The following is a 20,756-nucleotide window of genomic DNA, read 5'->3' on the forward strand; positions in this document are numbered from 1 at the left end:
ATGATGCCGACCAGTCATGCAGCTATCCGCGAGCCATGGAGGACATGCCACGAGCAGACGAAAAGTGTACTGGTTGCCAGAAACCCCGAGCTAATCCGCTGAAGTATCGGCTTTCTCCCGCCAGAATCCCGATGTGAGAAACAGGTTGGGTTCATCCGTCCGCGAGACGCGCGGACGAGTCGCGGACGAGGGGAATCACTGATGTGAGGTCACGTGACGCGCCGTCCGTCCCGCCACATCGGGATTCGATCCGTCGTCTGAATGCACCATTACCTGCACGAAAAACAGGCGTCGCAGGTAAGCGTCCGCCATCCTTGACGTGTTGCCGAGCCCACTGGTGGGACCATGGGTGATGTTCGGGCTTTTATCTTGGCGGTGAATTGGCGGCGTCGAATCGGTGATGTGGTTGGCACGTGACATCCGGGAGGGGGCGAAGCGGGGCAGATCAGGTGGCGGTTTGGCGGTACATTGCGCATCATCCGTGTGAATTTCCATGAAGGGCGGCAGCGGCAAGTCGGTTGGGCGTAGCGGCCGAGGGTGCAGCCACCTTACTGGTTCCGACGAGGTAAGCTCTATGTCATGAGTGAGGACGGATGTCCGGCCTGGCACGCTTACAAATCTGTCCTGAAACTCGGTCAAAAGACCACGCAATTCCTGCTTCTGCTTCATTGTCAGTTGTGACTTTGATACTAAATCCTCAACTCTTTTCTCGATCGGGACTTCGTCCGATTCGGGAGCTAATTCAGGGATTTCTGCCGGAACCTCTTCTGGAACATTTAAAGTCATGTTCACGATGGCTTCCCTCTCTTTATAGGGTTTGAGTAAGTTGCTATGATACACCTGGTGTACCTTACGACTTCCTGGTAATTTTACCACATAGTTGGTGTCAGACAATTTTCGAGTAATCTCGGCCGGGCCGACCCATTGCACTTCAAGCTTATTCTTTTGGGAGGGCCTCAACAACATGACCCTGTCTCCTACAGCAAAGTGTCGTGCTTTAGCTGTCCGATCGTAGTAAAGCTTAGCCTTCTGCTGTGCTTTGGTCATCGCACTCTCGGTCAGTTCTTGGGCTTTTGTTAGACGATTCAATAAGGTGAGGACATATTCCACTACTACAGGATCATCACCCTGACCTTCCCACGACTCTCCCAGCATACGAAGAGGAGATCGCCGCCTGCGGCCGTAAACAAGTTCCGCTGGCGTAAACCCTGTTGTCTCATGTGGTGCAGTTCTTAGTCCAAACATCGTTGCAGGTAAGCACATTTCCCAGTCAGTTTTTCGTTCAAAACATAAGGCTCTTAACACTCGCTTCATCACGGAGTGAAGCTTCTCTATCGAGTTCGACTGCGGATGGTAGACTGAACTATGCAATAATTTCACGCCACACCGCTCTAGAAAGGTTGTCGTTAAGGCACTCGTGAAAATGGTGCCCTGGTCTGATTGTATCTCGGCAGGAAAGCCTACCCGGGCAAACACGGACAGAAGTGCGTTCACTACTTCAACGGAACTTAGCTCTTTTAGCGGGACCGCCTCTGGAAATTTAGTAGCTGGGCAGATTAAGGTCAGGATGTGACGGTAGCCTGAAGTTGTTCAGGGCAAAGGACCTACTGTGTCAATTACCAACCGACGAAAGGGCTCCGTGATTACGGGTACCAGCTTCATTGGAAATTTCGCCTCATCTCCCGGCTTACCCACTCGCTGACACACATCGCAAGATTTTACAAACCTCTCTACATCTTTAAAGCATCCAGGCCAGTAGTATTCCTGTAAAAGACGATCTTTCGTCTTCTTTACGCCTAAGTGGCCTGACCATGATCCTCCATGCACCAAACTAAGCAAATCCTGACGATACGCCTGAGATACGACTACCTGGTCCAACTCTACCTCTCGCCTATCTAGATATTTTCGATAGAGTATGCCGCTCCTCTCTTGGAATCTCACATTTCGTTTGGCGATTCCCTCTTTCGAACTGTCCTGGAATTGCTTAAACGTCGGGTCCCCCTTTTGTTCGGTTATTAATGAAGCGGGGCTCACCTGCAGCAGCCGACTGAAATTATCCGAAGTTGGCATGACACACAACTCTTTCGTATTTCCTTGTACCTGGAATGTGTCACCCTCTGTGCTATCCTCTGTACTACCAGGAATCGGCTTGGGAGCAACGGCATTTTCTATTTGCTTGGTCAACGAGGCGTAATTGACCCCTTCCGATTCGGGAGGAGGTTCATCGTCGCCTTTAGGAATGGTTGCCTCCGCGACTACGGCTTCTGCAGCCTGTTCTCGCACAAGTCGATTTGTTACCGTGGTGTCCAACTCGCAACCAGGCCCATTGTCGATTTATTTATTTATTTATTTATTTATTTTCATACCTCAAGGGCCTCCTAGAAGGAGGCATTACATGAGGGGTGGTACCAGCGACAGACTAGAACAAAAACGAGGGTAGGGGTGAGGGGGAGATGCGCTACCAACATAACTATATACAAGATCATCACAACAATAAATGAGTGAAGAAGCATAAAAGAAACTACATGGCCAGACACGCTACATGTTTTACATTGGGACCAATCAGAGTTTAAACAGCTTGGATAACCGCGCTTTACAGCAGTACAATGGTGCAAATATACAAGTCAGAATGCAAACAACGGCAATGAGCTAGGTAGCTATAAATTTGGTAAAAACAGAAAACAATATGATGTCAGAAGGCAACGCTCTATTACTTCGCCTGCACTGACAAAAATGAAAGACAGAAAAAACGGGAACCATAAAAACGACATGAGGATATTACACAATTCCGGGCGCGGTAAGCAGCGATTTAAACTGGTCAAGGTCTTTGGTCTGTACCACGTGAGCGGGAAGATTGTTCCAGTCTTTGGCTGACCGAACAAAAAAGGATTGCGCGAAAGTGTTAGTTCGTGGGCGGGGGTATGAAACTTGATGTTCGTTTTTAGTGCGAGTGTATACATGTGATTTTGGCGTGACGTAGGAGTTTGGTGATATTGAGTAATGAAACCTATGGAATAATGCCAGCCTTGCTAGTTTCCGACGGTTGTTGAGGGGAGGAAGGGACGCACGCGACTTGAGATTTGTGACGCTAGTGTATGAAGAAAAATCAGAGAAAGCAAATCTAACAGCCCGGTTTTGGATGGCTTCTACGTTGTCGATGAGGTAACGCTGGTGCGGGTCCCATATAGCGGCTGCATATTCGAGTTTTGGACGGATAAGGGTTTTATAGGCCAACAATTTTAAGTCTGAAGGAGCAAATTTCATCGTGCGCTGCAGATACCCGAGGGATCTACTGGCGCTGGCGATTACTTTGTACACGTGTACTGTCCAAGATAGATTGTTGGTGATATGGACGCCTAAGTACTTGTACTCTTTTGTGGATTGTAATGAAGAGCCTTTAAGGGTGTAATTGTGAAATAATGGGCATGCGCGCCGGGAAAATGACATTAGTTTGCATTTTGGTACGTTTAAGGACATTTGCCAAGTTTTACACCAATTTTCAATATGAAAAAGATCAGATTGTAGATTAATTTGGTCTTGCTGACATGTAATTTTGGAATATAGCACACAATCATCCGCAAATAGGCGAATGTTATTAGAAATGCCAGACGGTAGATCATTAACATAAATTAAGAATTTGAGGCTTGTTTGCCTCAGTGAATGTTGCTCTCGCAGCCAGCGCACGTGCCTTCGATCTAGTCAGTGCCTGCACTATGCCTTCTCCCAACGTTAGACCTTTCTCCTTCAGCGTTTGATCTGACTTATTTGAAAATAAGTAAGGATACTGAGGAGGTAGATATGGCGATACCGCGGCTTCCGTTTCCAACGTACCAAATGTGCCTTTAAGGACAACTTTAGCTACGGGAAGGCACTGACTGTTTGCTTCTACGGCTTGTCTAATCCAGGCACAGTCTCCTGAATACTGTCCGGACTGAACAAAGGACGGATGAACTACGTCCATAGTGGCTGCGGAGTCTCTAAGAACCCGAGACTGCTTGCCGTTCACAGTAAGGTCGTACATATAGGGCTCTAAACACTTCGTGTTCTCGTCGGCTTCATTAATAGATAAAAAGGCCACCTTTTCTTTAGGGCAATGTTTCGCGAAGTGCCCTGTTTCGTGGCAATTGAAACAAGCCGCCGGTTTTTTCGCCTCAAATTTCCTTTTGCTTGCCTCTGCCGACGCCCCATGGTTAGATGCCTTGTTTTCCTCACCCTTTTGTGCGAGACTTGTCGGTTGTTTTCTAAACGGCGCCTTATTCGGTAGTAGGAATTTTTCCCTTTTAGGCTCGCTGTTTGCCCCGAGGGCGCGGCGCGTAACGAATTCTTCAGCGAGCTCTGCGGTTTTCGTTACGGTGTTCACGTCCGGTCTATCCTGCACCCAGAACCTCACCTTTTCTGGTAACCTTTGATGGAATTGTTCGAGACCAACACACTCGAGCACCATGTCATGATTCCCATACGCCTTTGCCTCTTTGAGCCACTCCCCCATGTTGGCCATTAACTTGTAAGCAAACTCCGGGTATGAATCATTGTTCTCTTTTACGGCGTTGCGAAATTTTTGTCTGAAACCTTCCGCTGACAACCTGTATTTCTTGAGAAGGCTCGACTTTACCTCACTGTACTCGTCAGCTTCCTCTTTCGTGAGGCGCGCGATTACTTCTGAGGCCTCCCCCGGAAGTACGGACAACAAGCGTTGAGGCCATGTATCCTGGCTGAAACCTTGCCTTTCACAAGTTCTCTCAAAGTTGACGAGGAACAGCCCAATGTCCTCCCCTAGCTTGTACGATCTGATTAGGTCCGTCATTTTGAACCTGACCCGCTCTGCGGTACCGGATGCCTCGCTGCCTCCTGCTCTACTATTATGGCTAATCTCTAGCTCGAGGCGCTTCATTTCAAGCTCGTGCTTTCGCATCTTATCTGCCTCGGCTTCTGCCGCTTTCCTTTCGGCCTCCGCCGCCTTTCTTTCGGCCTCTGCCGCTGGCCTCTCCTGAATCTCCTCGACACATTCTGACAGCTCGTCATCCTCCGCCCCCAATGCGAGAATCGCCTCTATCAGCTCTGGCTTTCTTTGAGAGTCCGACACCTCCAGATTTAACTCCCTTGCAAGTAGCAACAACATGGACTTTCGCAGGGATCTCAGATTCATGGCTGCCTCCAGTACCGCTGTCTCTGTTCCACAAAGATTCCTGTCCTGCAACTAATTAACCTTGACGGCAACGACAGCTCTAGGTTTCTGCCTTGCCTCAAGTTTTCCGTTAACTTAATCGACAAAAAAAGCTACAAAAAGCTCTTATACGGAATCCCACCGCTGCCACCAGTTGTTGGGACTCCGGGTCCTGCCGGTCTCGTTTTCGGTAGCTGGCCCCGTCGCAGGATCCATCGTCCAACAATGCAGCGAGAAGAAGCGTCCGAACCAACGACAGAGATTTATTTACATGTGGAGAAGTGATCAACTGATCCAAAGAGAGAAGAGAGAGCGGTACAAAACGTCTTCGGCATTTTATAGCGCCGCGTTGTCGACACTGGGCGCATTGTCCGCATCGTCAGCCAATACGGTGGCCCCGGCACCTCGGCCACGAGGGAGGGGGAAACACCTCTCACAACACATGGAGTGGCACAACCTAACACGATGTCCATATATGCTCCTGGCGCCCTAAAAAATGCCCAAACATGGTCACGAACGCACAGCAGATTCCTGAATTCTCCCGGCAAGAGGGGGGGAGCCTGAATGGGGAGGTGGGGGTCGACGACACAGTCGGTCAAGAACCAGTTCTCCCCGCAACTCCTCTTGCTTGGTTCCCTAGGGCCGGTCGTAACAGCCTCCTAATTTTTTGAGCATATACCTGCGTTTGACCCCATCGCTGCCCACGAGCAGGTTTTTCATATCTTGGTATGCACTCCGGCACTCCAATAACCGCATTCTGTCCTTCGCATTACATGACCCGTCTCGGTCATGTAATGCTTTACAAATCTAATTATGTGCTTTGGCGACGAAGACAAAATTTTTGTTAACATGTTCCTGCCTTTTTTTTCGTTGCAATTAAAATTACTCCACCCGGGCCAAGCACTCATCTACAAACTTGTACATAGAAAAGTACAAACACGGCTGAAGAGAGCAACGGCAGTAGTTTTTTTTTTCCTTTCACAAATGCTATCAGCGAATACCAATAATAATGATTTATTCTACCTTCCCACTATTTTTTTATACTGTAGGAACTGCATTTCATTAGCACTGCCGCTTTCTACGCTCCGTATTCTGCTTTTTGTGCATGGATTAGTTAGTCGCATCGCCTCCCCCCCCCCTCCCTATCATGTAAAGTATGGGGCTGACTTCGCGCCTCACTCCTGGGTTACTGGGAGGGCACGGGGGGGGGGAGGCTGCTTTTTCCTTTACGCACACACCTATGCTTACGTGCCATAAATCACGCATGATTGTGCGACACCCCCTATAGCGTACGGGAATCCCAAAAATTTCGACCACCTGTTCTTTAACGTGCACTAACGTCACGCAGAGGACGGGCCCCTGTAAAATTTTGGCTGCATCGAAATAGGACTGCCGCGGCCGCTTAAAAGAGCCGCGACCTTTGGTTTGACAGCTGAGCTCTGCAATCGTCGAACCTCCGCGGCGCACATCACAGAGTACAAGCGATACTTATACTACAAGGAGTTAGCCGCGCCCTCTCCAACTTCTCCACCCCGGTGGTTCCCGGCATTCTGATAACGAAACAGCAGTAGGTGAAAAATGTTTCGCCGGTGGTGGTGAAACATTTAATAACCATTAATCAGTTACAGAGAGGTGATTGGGTCGGGGCCTTGTCGGCTTCGCGTAGCTCTTTCAGGTGATCAAACCGGTGTCGCACGGCCACTTTTGATCGCGATCGGATCCGATCCGAATGAAATCTCTCGATCATGGTTCGCTTCGATCACGCAAGCTTAAAAAGGAATTTCAACGCTGTTTATATGATTCCCACCCCCAGTCGGTCTTCGTCGCGATCAGCAAAGCACAGCGGAGCACCGCTGTTATATAGCCGGCGTTTGCAATTCAGTTTTGCTTCTAACGCAATCGGAATAGCTGATTTAAGATGCCGTACAACCATCTTCCTTCACCCAAGCGTTGCTCGTAGGCGTAGTTCTTCGTAATAATTGTGTACGACTGCAACTAGAATAATAACGTTCGAACTCTCATTAGGTTCGCTCCACATAAGCCACTATGCATTCAAACTCCGAAGTATGTAGATAGGCGTACACCTGCCCATCCCTTCACACAGCTTCGTTTATCATATAGCCGCATGTTGTACAACCAACAGTTAGCCGTATCGAATACACCTAATTTGAGTAAACACGTATTCTTGTAGATGTGGTATTGCGCATTTCCAATTTCTACGAGCCTGGGCATCAGACAGCCGGCCACGTTCACAGTGCATCGATACTTGTCGAATCGTCCCTGAAGAGAACCAAAACCGTTCCGATTTCCAATAAAGCGCGAACCGCCCGAAAGCAAACGAGAAATTCAACGCGCTCGACCAGCAAGCAGCCCGCAAAGCTGAGCGCCATCAAGGTCCAAACATGCCCAATTTCCCCAATCGCGAGATCATACGTACGGCTGGCGCCCCTGCTAGAAAAGCTCACTAGATCAGCTCAAAAGCTTTCTTAGCCCATCGCACAGTTCGATTTTTACTTTCCTTCCATCCCACGACTCAATTCGCATGCTATAGAAGTGGGAAAACGCACGAAAAGACGCCCCGGTGGTGAGCAAAGCTTACCATGTATCATGAGGACAACAGGGCGTCATAACGGTCGAACGAACAGCCAGCGAAGATTGAAATTTGAGTTGCAACGTACAAATTCGGGGAAATCGTGGACTCGACTCTTCCTTGCGTCTCATCTTATCCGTTTGAAATTTGTACCTAGGGAGTCGCTAGCTTGTCGGAAGGAGGCGGTTTGAACTGGTTGGAAGCGTTCAGCCAGCCGAAGAGCCTTGCCCGGGAGATACTTGTGAATCCGCGCGCGTGAGAGAGAGTCGGCCTTGGAGCGAAGGGTTGCGTTCGCTTTGCTCGAAGTCGAAGCGGTTCAACGGTAGACGTTGAGGCGACGAGTAATTTTGCAGCGATCACCGCTGGTTTGTCGTAGGATTGCGCTGTGATTAAACTTCGATTATTTTGACACCGCGCGGTCAATGGTGATCGAGAATGGAGCTCTCGTGAGGTCCACCGTGTCGCATGGAAGTTACACCGGTGATCGAGAAATGAAAAAAAAAAAGAGAGAGTCGAACTCAACCTGTACACGCGTGGTGTGGTGTGCGTGAAACTGAAGCGTTGGCGTTTTCTGACGTCCTTAGAATGACAGACTGTCAAGCCAAGATTTTGTTTCTGGGAGAGAAATAAAGATATGCCACTTGTATCTGAGATCGCGCGCGTTAATTTTTTGTTTCCTTTTTTTTAGTTGTTTTACTGCCTGGCGCATTTTTTTTAATCTGAAAAAAAATCCTTCCTCCACCCCATCACATGTAGATGACTACTAGTTCGTAAAAATTACACAGTAAGCAGTCAAGACAACGCGCAACAAATGCAGTTAGTAAGTCTGAAGATGAACAGCCGAGCAGTTCGAGGTCAGAGTTAACCCTAACATTCGCCTTAACTCGGGGTTCGCGGAGTTTAGTACTCGACTTACATTCGGGCACGCGAAATGGAGGCAAGATCAGAACAGCCTTCGCAAGGCACATCTACGAATGGTTCACTTTTAGAAGCACGAGAACTGCTAGCGCGAGTCACCGCGGCATTCAAGATGGCGGACGCCAATTGTACCACGTCTGCTTTCAGTTTTTCGCATTATGGCAAAACACGAGAGAATTTTCGCATTATGGCAAACACGAGCATACGCAACTTGTACCCCTGCATTTCTTTCCACAAATTGGTGTTTCCTTTTTTATCGCTATATTCAAAAAACAAAAAATGCCGCAAAGCCTGGTCGTCTGCTCGGAAGCGCGCAACCCGCGTCGGAAAAAATCGTCTGTTCCGTGACCGTTCAGGCGCGCCACGTCTGGCACCTCCGGCACAGTAGCAGCTTTGAAAAACGAATCAATTCACGCGCAGATTACCTGCAAAATGTGGCTGCGCCACAGCGCGATTTTTTTTTCTGAAAGAATGGCTTACAGCACGCACCATAACGTTGCAGCAGCCAAGCCACTTTTTTGCAGCTACGTTACGCGCTGAAATTTGCTTATTTGTTCAATTCGAATACTACCAAAGTTTCGGGAACAAACATTACAATAGTGCAGAAGTGTTAATTTCTAATACAGTAATAGTTTATCGAAAATTTCGAAACGCTCAAATATTCGCTTATGCATATTTTTTTCGTTACATTAAAATACAACGATGAAAAGGCCAATTGTTGTCACGAAGAAGCAACACTACATTCAAAGTAGAAAGTTATTTGGGGGCGAAGCTCCCAAAACCGTTTGTTTGTCCGTCCCTTGTATATGTCTCGTGGTACGTGACCGCCTATAGCTATATGACTGATCCAACAGACAGACAGACGAAAAGACAGACGAGCAGAAGGATTGACGGACGCTTCGTCATGCACTCCGTGAAAATGAATTTTTTTTCGTCCTAACTTTTAAAAACGGCGCTTAGCTGTAGGGTCATGAATTGTAGTCGGAAGCACACTCACATTACTCCTGAACGCATTCACAAAACCTAACCAGAAAATCTGCAAACAAAAAAAAAACCCACTAGTGGACGTCTGTGCTAAGTAGTAAAAATTGCCTACACAGTAAGCACTCATGAACACGCGACACAGGTGCAACTAGCAATTAAGTCAGCTATGTAAATGAGAAAATGTCTCTTGCTCACCTTCGATGCGTGGATGATCGCAGAGCTCCCGTCCGCGGCGTAGGATACACGAGTCATGTCTACTCACAAGCACACACCTGCGAGAAAAGATTCACAAAACGCGCACAACGTCAAAAAGTGTCCCGTCACTGGAAGCAAAAAAAAAAAAATCGCGTATGAAAAACCTTGCATTGGTTGCAAATCGACGTGAAGCTTCCTTTTGAAGACCGTCGACAACGTTGACGTAAGACCAGTCTGTACGGCCTCTTGAGACCACGACCTCCCAACAGACAAACGCGACCAAGCCCTGCGCGGAGTTCCAGACGAGATCTCGGAACAAAGAAATCAATCGAAGCGCAGCATTTCGGCAAAAAGCGGACTCACCTAGAGAACGTCCTTTGGCCGGTGCAACCTCCAAGGTCAGAACCACAACCTGCGCAAGTACCCGTAACCCCAAACCTCAGAACAAAGAGATCCAAAGATAACGGTCAGCGCAATCTGAACTCACCGGCGATACGTCCTCCCTTGGCCGAGTCTCCAGGGAAAAAAAGTTTTACCGCCTGTCCCGCCTTTTTTATACCTTCTGTGTGACGTCACTATCCCTATGGAAATACTGATAGCTACCCGAGCTTCAGCACTGTGGAGGCGCGGGGACGAAAAAGAAAGGGAAAGAATTTCTTTGAATTTTCCCCATTTGTCACGGTGCGGGCTTTCGCCGCCGAGATAATGGTGGCGGGAGTTCCCCAGACGGCCGAACGGCTTGCATAATCTCACTTTCTCGTCACAACAAATCAATGAAGCCGATTCCTACTCGAATTAAATGCAGTATGATACCCTCGGACGTCCAGTGATTGTGTTACGGAGGGTCTTCGACGTGAAAATCGCAATAATTTGAGGGGTTCTCTGTCGGCTACCTCGCCGCTGAGACATTGAAGTTAGCATTCAATTCAAAACCGGAGGCGTATAAAAATCGTCTCCGGTCTTCAATAAGCGTCGTTCGACAGTGCCACGATCGTAGGTGAACTCTTTCCGCGCACATTTGGAAAAATTACGCGCTTTTTTACGCTAGGGAACGGTGTAACATGCACAGCTGCTACGAACAGAAGTAGCAGACTGCAAATGAAAAAACAAACAAAAACTACGCGTTGTAATCGAGGAGAAAGCTCGATAGACGACCTGTACGTGGACCGCTAAGTCCCATAGCTCGTGTTGTGTGTCGGATGCGAACGCTGAGAACTGGGAAGCACGCGTAGACACGTTCGAATTGTCCTCGCGTGTTCTAGAAACAGCGTTCGAAGAGAAACAGGGCGACCTCGACCTGCTCTTTTAATAACTACGGCCAGCGTGAACTCTCTGAATCAACGCGGCTAGTTCGGCAGCGTTAAGGCATGTTAGGCAACGCCGCTTGTTAAGCTGGGATGATGACGGCCGGCCCTCGGGCCACTCTATATGGCCGGACACTGCTTCGCTTCGGCGACCCCTCTGGCCCGGCTCACTATCAGGAGCTGTAACCGCGGTTGCGAGCTGCGCAGAGCAGCCTCCTATCGCTCCCGGTGTCCTGACTCTTGCTATGGGGCCTTGGGTTTGTTCGGACAATTCGTAAATGCGTCACTGAAGTTGACTCTGGTTCTAGAACAAAGTGCAAGACTCGTTTCTTTTTTTTTTTTACGCGCAAGTTAGTAAGTCGCCGTTTGTGCTCTCGACTTCACGTCAGTGTGTCGAGTACATGTTCAACTTATTAAAAACTACGAGAGAAGTACTGGATATATTCTATAGAGATTTTTCACATTTAAATAAATGCAATAGACAAGAACATGTGCAAATTTTCATAGACTATCGTGAGTTTTTGCACAAGTTATGGCACCGTACTTTAGAGTGTGCCATGGACCATCGAGATAGCGATAGGAAAGCTTCATGCAGGAATGAAGAGTACGCTAGGCCATTGCCAAACGAGTAGCAAAGTCATCTTGACCCAATGTAGCTTATTGAAGCACCATCTTTTTATGTAAAGCGTAACGCCACGCTTCTTGCAACACTATTTTAGTGTATTGTGGCATACCTGCATTTTTTTTCCTAAGCATTTTGTGAAAGCTTCGGTATGGATAGAGTATAATAGCAATCTCAGTTGTCGCTAGAGACTTCCTGGCACTTCTGTTAGGTACAACAGTGCCTAGTGAGTGTCTTGCCATTGTGCGACTGAAGGACAATAGTCAACACGTAGGGGGTCTGCCGAAACATACAGTGCAGTTGCAGAACCCGCATTCATTGTCTGCGGCTATTTATGTCATCTGGGCCTGCAGCACTTCGTCTCGGATATCAAATCTCTGTAATTCTCAGCACTGTAGTACAGCTCAGCCCGTTCTATTCCATTGTTACAGCTGCTGAGAAGAGTTGGCAAAAGCACTACGTTTTTTTTTTTTTAAATTTTATTTTCAGTGGATAGGCACCTGGTTACACAACATAAAAACTGCCGTGTTTTCGTTCGGCAGCATAGCAACTATGCCTATATTTTGGCCTCTACGAAACGCAGTTGTTTTCGGTATCAAAACAGAAACCGCGCTGCCGACGTTCCTTTCTTTCCAAAATAACTTTATTGTTCGCAGAGAGCGCGCTTCGTACCGTCGTCATTCCTTTCTTCTCCTAAGTGTGGATGTTAGGGTCAGAAGCGACAATGAAAACCTCAATGGGCTCTCGCATGTTCACATCGGCATCTGTCGCAGCCTCGTGGCTCTCGGATAACAGAAAAAAGAAAAAAAAGGCATTATTCTTAAAAGAAAATAACTGGCTCCATTTCTGAGGCCCCACACAACATATTAAGTACGTGTATGCTGCCATGAAGTAAACCCAGATTTCATTACACGTACGAGAAAAAACTACGAAACTATGCACTCTATACGCTCCTCACACAGTGCAGGGATGTTCTTGCTGAAGCACAATAAATCCGTTTTTTTTCTCTTTTAAACGTATAAATTGTGAAATATCAAACAATCGTAGAAAACGCAGTATTGACCAGCAGGCCCGTACCCTGATTTTTTTTTCAGGAAAGGGGGGGGGGGGGAATTGAAATGGTCTTTTTTCGATCCCTATGCCACGGTGAAAAAAAATTCGTGAGGGGGGGGGGGGCAGGGCCCCAAAGTGCCACCCCCTGGCTACGCCCCAGCTCACCAGGTGTGTTTGACGGGCTCTGGTTTTTCTAAAGTTTAACTACTCGTAGAACAGAAAAAAAAAAAATATGTGACAGAGTCGATAAGCTTGGCATTTAAAATTCCAGCGAACGAAACCAAAATATTGGGCTGTGTTTTTTTTTTATTCCCGAAAAAGGAAGTGTACTTTGTAAAGCACACCAGTGCCTTAATGTGTTATTCAAAGAGTCAGCGAATGCGCCAGGCAGTAAAACAACTAAAAAAAAAGGAAAAAAAAATTAACGCGCGCGATCTCAGATACAAGTGGCATATCTTTATTTCTCTCCCAGAAACAAAATCTTGGCTTGACAGTCTCTCATTCCTAGGACGTCAGAGAACGCCAACGCTTCAGTTTCACGCACACCACACCACGCATTTACAGGTTGAGTTCGACTCTCTTTTTTCATTTCTCGATCACCGGTGTAACTTCCATGCGACACGGTGGACCTCACGAGAGCTCCATTCTCGATCACCATTGACCGCGCGGTGTCAAAATAATCGAAGTTTAATCACAGCGATATCCTACGACAAACCAGCGGTGATCACTGCTAAATTACTCGTCGCCTCAACGTCTACCGTTGAACCGCTTCGACTTCGAGAAAAGCGAACGCAACCCTTCGCTCCAAGGCCGACTCTCTCTCACGCGCGCGAATTCACAAATATCTCCCGGGCAAGGCTCTTCGGCTGGCTGAACGCTTCCAACCAGTTCAAACCGCCTCCTTCCGACAAGCTAGCGACTCCCTAGGTACAAATTTCAAACGGATAAGATGAGACGCAGGGAAGAGTCGAGTCCGCGATTTCCCGGAATTTGTACGTTGCAACTCAAATTTGAATCTCTGCTGGCTGTTCGTTCGACCGTTATGACGCCCTGTTGTCCTCATGATACATGGTCAGCTTTGCTCACCAACGGGGCGTCTTTTCGTGCGTTTTCCCACATCTATAGCATGCGAATTGAGTCGTGGGATGCAAGGAAAGTAAAAATCGAACTGTGCGATGGGCTAAGAAAGCTTTTGAGCTGATCTAGTGAGCTTTTCTTGCAGGGGCGCGAGCCGTACGTATGATCTCGCGGTTGGGGAAATTGGGCATGTTTGGACCTTGATCGCGCTCAGCTTTGCGGGCTGCTTGCTGGTCGAGCGCGTTGAATTTCTCGTTTGCTTTCGGGCGGTTCGCGCCTTATTGGAAATCGGAATAGTTTTGGTTCTCTTCAGGGACGATTCGACAAGTATCGATGCACTGTGAACGTGACCGGCTGTCTGATGCCCAGGCTCGTAGAAATTGGAAATGCGCAATACCACATTTACAAGAATGCGTGTTTACTCAAATTAGGTGTATTCGATACGGTCAACTGTTGGTTGTACAACATGCGGCTATATGATAAACGAAGCTGTGTGAAGGGATGGGCAGGAGTACGCCTATCTACATACTTCGGAGTTTGAATGCATAGTGGCTTATTTATGTGGAGCGAACCTAATGAGAGTTCAAACGTTATTATTCTAGTTGCAGTCGTACAGAATTATTACGAAGAACTACGCCTACGAGCAACGCTTGGCTGAAGGAAGATGGTTGTACGGCATCTTAAATCAGCTATTCCGATTGCGTTAGAAGCAAAACTGAATTGCAAACGCCGGCTATATAACAGCGGTGCTCCGCTGTGCTTTGCTGATCGCGACGAAGGCCGACTGGGGGTGGGAATCATATAAACAGCGTTGAAATTCCTTTTTAAACTTGCGTGATCGAAGCGAACCATGATCGAGAGATTTGTTTCGGATCGGATCCGATCGCGATCAAAAGTGGCCGTGCGACACCGGTTTGATCACCTGAAAGAGCTACGCGAGGCCGACAAAGCCCCGACCCAATCACCTCTCTGTAACTGATTAATGGTTATTAAATGTTTCACCACCACCGGCGAAACATTTTTCACCTACTGCTGTTTCGTTATCAGAATGCCGGGAGCCACCGGGGTGGAGTAGTTGGAGAGGGCGCGGCTAACTCCTTGTAGTATAATTATCGCTTGTACTCTGTGATGTGCGCCGCGGAAGTTCGACGATTTCAGAGCTCAGTTGTCAAACCAAAGGTCGCGGCTCTTTTAAGCGGCCGCGGCAGTCCCATTTCGATGCAGCCGAAATTTTACAGGGGCCCGTCCTCTGCGTGACGTTAGTGCACGTTAAAGAACAGGTGGTCGAAATTTTTGGGATTCCCGTACGCTATAGGGGGTGTCGCACAATCATGCGTGATTTTTGGCACGTAAGCATAGGTGTGTGCGTAAAGGAAGGAGCAGCCTTCCCCCCCCCCCTTCCTATGCCCTCCCAGTAACCTAGGAGTGAGGCGCGAAGTCAGCCCCATACTTTACATGATAGGGAGGGTGGGGGGGGGGGGGGGAGGCGATGCGAATAACTAATCCATGCACAAAAAGCAGAATACGGAGCGTAGAAAGCGGCAGTGCTATTGAAATGCAGTTCCTACAGTATAAAAAAAATAGTGGGAAGGTAGAATAAATCATTATTATTGGTATTCGCTGATAGTATTTGTGAAAGGAAAAAAAAAACTACTGCCGTTGCTCTCTTCAGCCGTGTTTGTACTTTTCTATGTACAAGTTTGTAGATGAGTGCTTGGCCCGGGTGGAGTAATTTTAATTGCAACGAAAGAAAAGGCAGAAACATGTTAACAAATATTTTGTCTTCGTCGCCAAAGCACATAATTCGATTTGTAAAGCATTACATGACCGAGACGGGTCATGTAATGCGAAGGACAGAATACGGTTATTGGAGTGCCGGAGTGCATTCCAAGATATGAAAAACCTGCTCGTGGGCAGCGATGGGGTCAAACGCAGGTATATGCTCAAAAAATTAGAAGGCCCTCACAGGGCAGAGCGAGTGAGAGATAATTCGAACTGATTTTATTGCGGCATTTGCACATCAGATTGATTGATTGATTGATTGATTTGTGGGGTTTAACGTCCCAAAACCACCATTTGATTATGAGAGACGCCGTAGTGGAGGGCTCCGGAAATTTTGACCACCTGGGGTTCTTTAACGTGCACCCAAATCTGAGTACACGGGCCTACAACATTTCCGCCTCCATCGGAAATGCAGCCGCCGCAGCCGGGAATCGAACCCGCGACCTGCGGGTCAGCAGCCGAGTACCTTAGCCACTAGACCACCGCGGCGGGGCATTTTTTGCACATCAGACTTAAACTTACAATCTTGATGTGGAGCACGGAAGACATGTTTGTCATTCATACTAGTTGTTATCTTTTTATTCAAACAAAATTGTGTGTATCCGACGAAGCACGCGCGCTTCAAGGAAACGCGCTTCAGCAACACTGTAGCGTAGTTTGTTACACAAAAACAGGAGTATCGCCTTTGAGGCTTTTACAAAAAAAAAAACTTATTTCCAAACGAACCCAAATGAATGCACATTAGGTTTTTCAAGTGGCCATTTCTGATATCAATAACGAATAAGTATTATCTCTAGGTCACTATATTATTCTCACCGGGCTGAGCAGACGACTGGAAACGCTTTGGCGAATAAGCCGCCAAATGCCGAGCAGACGTAATGAATCTCTGCTTATCCGAAGGTGTAAAAGATTAGCCGTAATAAGGCAATAGCGATGAAGCATAGACTAACATGGACTCTATGAGCAAATACATTTACTGCCCGTAAATGCAATCAATACGCACTTTTTTTAGGGGCGAAGCTCCTTAGGGCATGGCCTGTGCATCCCCTGTAGCCTGTATGTAGCCACCTCTAGTTTAGTTCTTGCAGTGTTCACTAGATGGCGGTACCGTCCCCTGTATGTAGCCACCTCTAGTTTAGTTCTTGCAGTGTTCACTAGATGGCGGTACCGTCCCCTGTATGTAGCCACCTCTAGTTTAGTTCTTGCAGTGTTCACTAGATGGCGGTACCGTCTCCTGTATGTCTCCTGTATTTATCTCCACGCTAGACCTAGTGAGAGGTTACTGGCAGGTGACAGGAATGCAGCAGTCATGAAAAATAGGGCACTGTGGAATTACAATAGGTATGATGTTGTGAGAGGAATATGGAAAGGGGTCATGGTTCCTGGGCTGACGTTCGGCAATGCGGTCTTGTGCATGAGATCAGAAGTTCAAGCAAGATTAGAAATTAAGCAACGTGGAATAGGTAGGCTTGCTTTAGGAGCTCACGGGAATACACCAAATCAGGGAGTTCGGGGTGATATGGGATGGACATCATTTGAGGGCAGGGAAGCTAGCAGCAAGATAAAACTTGAGAAGCGATTGAGAGAAATGTGGGAAGAGCGTTGGGCTAGGAAGGTTTTCAGCTACTTGTACATGAAGAATGTCGATACAAAATGGAGAAAGCGAACCAGGAAGTTGACTGGTAAATACTTAGAAAACAGCAGGTGGCCAAACCAAAAAGAACTATCGGTTAAGAAGAAAGTGAAGGAAACGGAGACTGACATGTGGAGAATGGGCATGATAAAGAAGTCCGCACTAGAGATCTATGGAACGTTTAAGCAGGAAATGGCCAAGGAAAGGATCTATGATAATACTCGGGGTAGTTCTCAACTGTTTGAGGCCAGAACGGAAGTTTTGCGAACCAAGACATATCGGGCCAAATACGAAGGGGTAGACACAGTATGCAGTGCGTGTGGAGAGGAAGAAGAAACTGCCGAACACTTGATAATGTTCTGTAAAGGGCTTCACCCTATAGTTCAGGATGATGGCGCAGAGTTTTTCAAAGCACTGGGGTTTACGGACCGGGAGGGCAAAATAAACTTTAAGCGGGTAGACTTAACTAGAAGGAGGTTATCTGATTGGTGGCTAAAGTCAGGGCACGAGTGAAAATTAAACTCTTCACTGCAAAGTAGGAATCCTCAAACTCTTTTTTTTAAGGAAAAAAAAAATATAGTTTTTGGTTCATTAGGTATTACGGCTTGGTGGCGCTAGCCACCGCCCGATCTAAAGGGTACAGCCATATCCATCCATCCATCCATCCATCCATCCATGTAGCCACCTCTCGTTTAGTTCTTGTAGTGTTTACTAGATGGTGGTACTTGTAGCTGATGATGAAAAGATGCAAGATGTTATAAACTAGAAAGCGGTACTTGTAGTTGATGAAAGACTCGAGATCTTATAAAATAGGAATGATGTCACATATGGCGCGTGTCATTGGTTGAAGGCAATCGTTCGATTTAGTGCGGCGACGTACGCTAGGGGGAGCGTTGTAATAAAATCCGTTCGCTGTTGGCGCGCGCTCGGAGTCGCCGGATGGATAAGGCTGCACAGCGGAGAGAGCGCAAGGCGGCAGCAGCGCGCGCTCGCAAACAGAATCCCGATGTGCGAGCGCGCGAGGCAAGGGACATCGCAAGCCATCCATCGTCTAAGAACAAATAAAAGTTGATTTGTGTATATACACACACAGCGTTTCTCACGTCTTTACATGATGATCGACTGGGCGAATTACACGGAAGATTCACAGTTTACCGATGAATCCCTCAGGAGCTTCGCCCATTCATCATCATTCACCCCGTGAATATGCCGTTATTTTTTTAGTTTGAAGGTATGACACCAAAACTATAGGTGGAAATAACACTACAGCTCATTTCATAAACGCTATAGCATGTAGAGGCGAGCGAAAGGTTCTTCCTGTTGCTCCATGTTTACATTATTCCGACATTTAGACTTTGTAAAGTTACACACTATGTGTTTCTGGTACATGCGTTAAACTGGCTGGCACCTGAATTAAAGCCGTTCGCAAATGGATTAAACATGGTGACACTTGGATTAAACTCACTGGCACGCGGCCTAACTCAGTTGGCACTTGGATAAATATGTCGGCGCTTCGACTAAATGTTTACCACATGGATTGAATAGCGTGGCGCTCAGATTATTTAAATGGCGTGTCGATTATTTAGGCTGGCACTTGGATTAAAGTGAGTGGGAAGACCTGCAGTGCTGGCTATTTTATTTTATATACGTATGCACCGCTACGGTACAGCTGTCATCACGCCGGGTTAACGTCAATTGCAGTTAAACTTCATCCGCTGAACTTGATTTCTGCCGCAGTATCCAGGACTACCATCCTCGTGATCACCAGAGCTTCGTATCAGCTTACCCCTTCTGGTGTTGCTGTAATATCCTTGTTTTAGTGGTCATCCTTGCACACCTGTAAACAACTGGTTGTAAAAAGCATATTCGGCTGTCAAACATTTGTCTTCGACGTGCAATTGTACATATCTTTAGCTGCACGCCGTAACGTATCGCTCAAAAAAAAAAAAAACAACTACAGCACAGTTACTTCCCATGCACATCCTTCGCATAACATTGATTCCCAAGGTATGGGGGTCCTTCCTAATTTGTTTTTTTTCTCTGACAGGTTCAGCCGCGTCCCTTGCATTCCTCCTGCACTGTTGAGAAGAAGCCTGGACAGTACCCACAATAGAAGGCCGACATTCGGGACAGGATCGAAGTTCATGCTCTCTCTCTCTGGCAGCTCTAACCATGAAGGCATCAGTTGGTCGAATGTCCGAACTGTGAAATGTGAAAAGTCATACAGCTTGCTGCACTGCTATGTGGTTCCCACGCGACATATACACCTGCTACATTCGACACAACTCACGTTGCGTGTTGCCCTTTGAATATATAGCGTGTGCGTGCGTGTGATATGCGTGCGTGTGCTAGAGAGAGTGAATAAAAGAATTTTTGTGTGTTTTGGTATACCTCATTTACGCCCAGCGAGCGCCCTAACCTGCGCTCTCCGTATTCATTATTGACTCGGCCGCTCTCGGCTGTGCCCATGCTTGAGAACCTGGCTAAATTGTATCTATAGTGGGTAAAGTATACAGTGGGTCGGGGTGGTAAATGTGCACTGCCATGCTTAGACTTGGGTAAACCTCGTCACTCGGGCGCGGTAATTGTGCTTGCTTCATGTTCAACATATGCACACACGCACATAGACGCATGTCCGCGCACACAGACAAATAGTGAGACAATAGACTGACGATCGTCTGTGCCAAAGCACCCAGAATATTTTTGCTCCTTGCTGTCTTTTCTCATTCGTGTTTTCGTTCAAGATTAAAATCTTCGTGTCCGCCTTCATTCCGTACTTTCATTTTATTTTGTCATTTGCCATGCCAGCTGAGCGCCGAAGTTGTGCTGCAGCTCGAGCGCTCGGGTTCGAATTCCGGTCACCGCATTTTCCATGGAGCCAGAATCCAAGTACGCCCTTACACAGTGAAATATTGTTGATGCGATTTGGCGTAACGCGCTCGGTGGCCTAATACGTTTTCTTTTACGTTCCCGGCCAAAGACCCTTGGCTTAAATGCATTCTTGTGCGTTTAATACCATCACATTTTCCGCCGAAATTGCGTAACACAATAACAATACCTTGGTTTTGGGCGAGGTGGTACATCATCAGAGGAAAGTTGAAAAGTGTGTACGATGAAGACAAGACACATCGAACAAGACTGGTGTTTCACTTTATTTCACAAATCCAGTTGAAGAAAAAAAAAAGAAGGGCAGAGCAGCAAACAGAACTCGAAATAGTCGATGCTTACCTGATAATGAAAGCATGTGATAAGTGTGTAAGCTGGCCATCTTTTGTGTTGAAATAAAAGGAAGTGGCTTTATCTTTCGATGCATTTCGATACTCGATTATTTGTTTTCAAATGTGGTGTTCGAAGGCCAGGAGTGGGGGCCAGGATTTCTTCACAGAATGGGGGGGGGGGGGGGGGGAGCATCACCCATGGCAAGTGAGTTCGTC

At 47.2% G+C, this 20,756-nt stretch overlaps 1 long non-coding RNA gene across 1 annotated transcript; it reads left to right on the top strand.

The window, feature by feature from the left end:
* Window positions 1-279: 279 nt before the first annotated feature.
* Window positions 280-19,702, top strand: LOC142790226 (uncharacterized). Its single transcript, XR_012889404.1, has 3 exons — window positions 280-565; window positions 1,119-1,253; window positions 19,370-19,702. It is a non-coding gene; the product is annotated as an uncharacterized LOC142790226 (long non-coding RNA).
* The last annotated feature ends 1,054 nt before the right edge of the window (window positions 19,703-20,756 follow it).

Source organism: Rhipicephalus microplus, unplaced genomic scaffold (genome assembly GCF_043290135.1).
Source record: "Rhipicephalus microplus isolate Deutch F79 unplaced genomic scaffold, USDA_Rmic scaffold_84, whole genome shotgun sequence".
NCBI classification, from domain to species: Eukaryota; Metazoa; Arthropoda; class Arachnida; order Ixodida; family Ixodidae; genus Rhipicephalus; species Rhipicephalus microplus.